This window comes from Lissotriton helveticus, chromosome 4_1, assembly GCF_964261635.1.
Source record: "Lissotriton helveticus chromosome 4_1, aLisHel1.1, whole genome shotgun sequence".
In the NCBI taxonomy this organism is placed as follows: domain Eukaryota; kingdom Metazoa; phylum Chordata; class Amphibia; order Caudata; family Salamandridae; genus Lissotriton; species Lissotriton helveticus.
The window spans coordinates 6,349,999-6,353,346 of NC_136063.1; positions in this window are offsets into that span (position 1 = coordinate 6,349,999).

The window sequence follows — 3,348 nt, forward strand, 5'->3', positions numbered from 1 at the left end:
TTCTTTTTGTGAGGAGGAGGGCATCGGGGCACATTGCCGGTGCCTGCCCCCCCAGTGGTGCTGCTGCCATTTGGGGGCCTTTGTTCACGAGTCCCCCGAGCGAGACTCCAACGTTTATTGGCCATTGTTCTCTTATGTCCCCCGAGCGGTACTCCAACGTGATTTGGGGCCATTTTGGGAGGTAGAGCGGCCCCGGCTGGCAGCGGGCCGCTCCCCCAACGAGGCATTATTGTGTGCAGAGCCCACGAGGCTCCCGGGCTCATGGTTGTTTAGAGCCACGAGGCTCGTGAGGGCACAATTATTTTATTCAGAGCCCGTGGCTCCAAAGCAAGTGGCGGCAATTTTTCAGTTAGAGCCCAAGAGGCTCCCGGGCGCATTGTACATTCAGAGCCCACGAGGCTCCTGGGGGCATTTTCTATGAGCTAGAGCCCACAAGGCCACGGGGGCATTGGTTCTAGAGCCCACAAGGCTCCAACACATGGCCGCATTTTGGTATTTAGAGCCTGCGAGACTCCCACTTGTTTAGGGCACAGTTGGTCTAGAGCCCACGTGGCTCCCACGTTGTTTTGGACACTATTGTTTGTTGAGAGCCACAGGAGAGCTCAGGAAGACAGTGCACCGCTCTGCCCGTCGGTACACTCAGCAGCCGTCAAACAGCCCAGACGGCTGCTGAGTGTACCGACGGGCAGAGCGGTGCACTGTCTTCCTGAGCTGTGGCCAGGCGAGGAGTGGCACGTTCCTCTTACCCTATAGAGGACTACCAGGTTTGAACAGGTGATATCTGTATCAGAAATCCTTTTTATATCGCACCCTTGAGCAATAGCAAATGTTATAGGTCCTGAAGAAGCGGGAGATACTTAGTGATCTTTAAACTACCGCAGAAACATGTCGACCATCACTGTGGGTCAGTGACTATTAGCGTTAATCACTGGCTATTTTGCACTGGATTGGTTTTTAATTTTGGAAATAAACGGCACCAGAATAAAGTTTTTTGCGTTCATTATTCAATTTTATCTTAGAGCACATCCTTTTCTCTTTTGGTTTTCACAATTTATTTTTGCACTGCCCCTCAGCTACTATACAGCACTTTCTTTTGCATCTTATTGTACAACACTAGCCTTTCCCTGACAAAGTGGCAACAACTTGGACTTTCCACTGTGGGAAATGGTTCAAAGGATGAAAGGGCGGCAAAGGACGAGTAACTAATGGATTTCTTTTCCACACAGTGCGATGTCTGGTTGTGTGCTTTCCTAACAACTTTCAGCACACACGGACTCATTTAGACACATTTCATTCATTTTTTGACACATCTTTCGACCCACAGCTATTTTGTGTTGTATTTACTGATTTGAATAGGGGGTTGTAACTGTGTGGTCGCTAAATATTCCCTGGGACCCTCCATCTATTTCCTTGTTTTTTATTTTTATATATAACCTTGTGTGGAGTTCCTTTTGTGGGGGGCCTGGGATGTTGTTGTTGGTGGGTGCGTGCGCAAATACTTAACTTACATTGCCTCTGGGATTAGCCTTGCTACTCGTGTCACGTTGATAAGGGGGTGAGCAGGGGTTATCTTTGGAGTGTAACTTCCTTGCCCTAACTAGAGTGGTGGTTTCTGCCTGACTTTAGCACAAGCCTCAGCCAACCTGAAATCCCATTTCTAACACTGGAAGCTAGCGGAAGGATAAGGACTTGTGTTTTCGCAGTACCACAGCGACAACTGGCTCCACTACACAACTCTGCATTTTAGATAGTCACATGGAAGAGGATTATTGTTTCTAAGTTTGTTCTAAATGTTATTTCTTTGGAAATGTGTTTCTTGTGCACTGTGAGTTCGGTGTCACTAGCTCGGAAGGGTAGATCATCCCCTAAGTGCAGTGTGAGTTTTCTGGATTCCCCAGGAAGGGTGGGATCCAGTGGTGGCAGCATAATTGTTTCCAGTGCATGTGTTCTACGTCCCGTTCCCGGAGTAATGGTACCTGTGTCACGTGGTGGTCAGGTTGAGAAATCAGGGGCAGTAGAAACTGTCTTACCAGTCTTGAGAGGGGTTTGGGGATGAATGTGTGATGCGCTAGATGAATGTGAACGTCCCATTTCCCATGCCCGGAGTAATGGTACCAGTGTCACGTGTGGTCAGGTTGAGAAATCAGGGGCGGTAGAAACTGCTTTACCAGTCCGAGGGGGGAGGGTGTGGATGAATGGTGTGTTGTGCTGAATAATTGGTTCTCTGAGATAGGGAGCTTACTGAATGATTGCGAGTGATTCCAAAAGGAGTGGCTGAGGTGTCTTCCAGCCCAGCGTGGTGGAAGAGGTTCAGAGTAGCCCAGCTATGTCCCAGTCAAGGGGGGCTCACGTCCTGTCTTAGAGGAGAAGGAGTAGGTGGGACTGCGTGTCTCCAGGTGTCCGAAACCCAGTCTCAGGGCCTGGATTGTTTCTTAAGGGAATATCAGGTCAGGGGCCTAGGCTGTACTAATAGGTAATTTGAAGAGTATCTCCAGGTGTTTGGAGAACGTGGAACATCTTTAAGCAGGGTTCCAGTAGTTCTGGTGTTTGGCAGTGCCACTCTAGTTGGGAGGGTGCAGAAGTCCAGATGGAGGGTTGCAATGGGGAGCCCCACCAGTGGAAGAACCAGTGGGTCAGGGGCCAGCAGGAAGGGCTGTGTCACCGGGGAGTGACCATGGTGATGCCACTTCTGCCCTGAGTGACAGGCAGACTTGCTACACAACTCATTAGTTATATGTCACCCTTGAGGAAGTCCTGGTGAGCCAGGCATCTGACCAAAGGGTAGGTTCCTCGGTTGGGGAGCCAGTAGCCGGTAGTTCCGGATCTGGACGTAAGGGCAACTGTAAGAAGTGGCCTGAAGTTACAAGAAGAAACTTCTGCTTGAAGAGAAGGAATCGGGTAAGCTGTATGGAGGAGTACTGTCCCGGACCTGGGGGATTGGCCTGCAGTGGTTGCCTTGCCGCTGAAGGAGAAGACACAGCCTTAGACTTTGTTTTCAACTTGTAGAAGTCCTGGTGCGGCAGGCATCTAACCAAATGGTATGTCCCTAGGTTGGGGAGCCAGGTTCAGGTGTTGCCTGTCCTGGACGGCAGGGCGACTGTAGCCAGTGTCCTGGCCGGTTTGTCTTCTAGGGGTGCCACTCCAGTTGGGAGGGTGCAGAACTCTGGAAGGGGGTCAGAGGGAGTCTGACCCCTGTGCATCCGGTGAATTTGGATCCCAGGTGGTAGACCAGTGGAGGGAGAGAGGTCCTAAACTGGTGGGAGAGTTGTGTTCTGGAGGGTGCTTCTCCTGGAAGAGTGCGCAACCCCAGAAGTAGAGATAGGGTAGGGCATTCTTGCCCGTGACCTC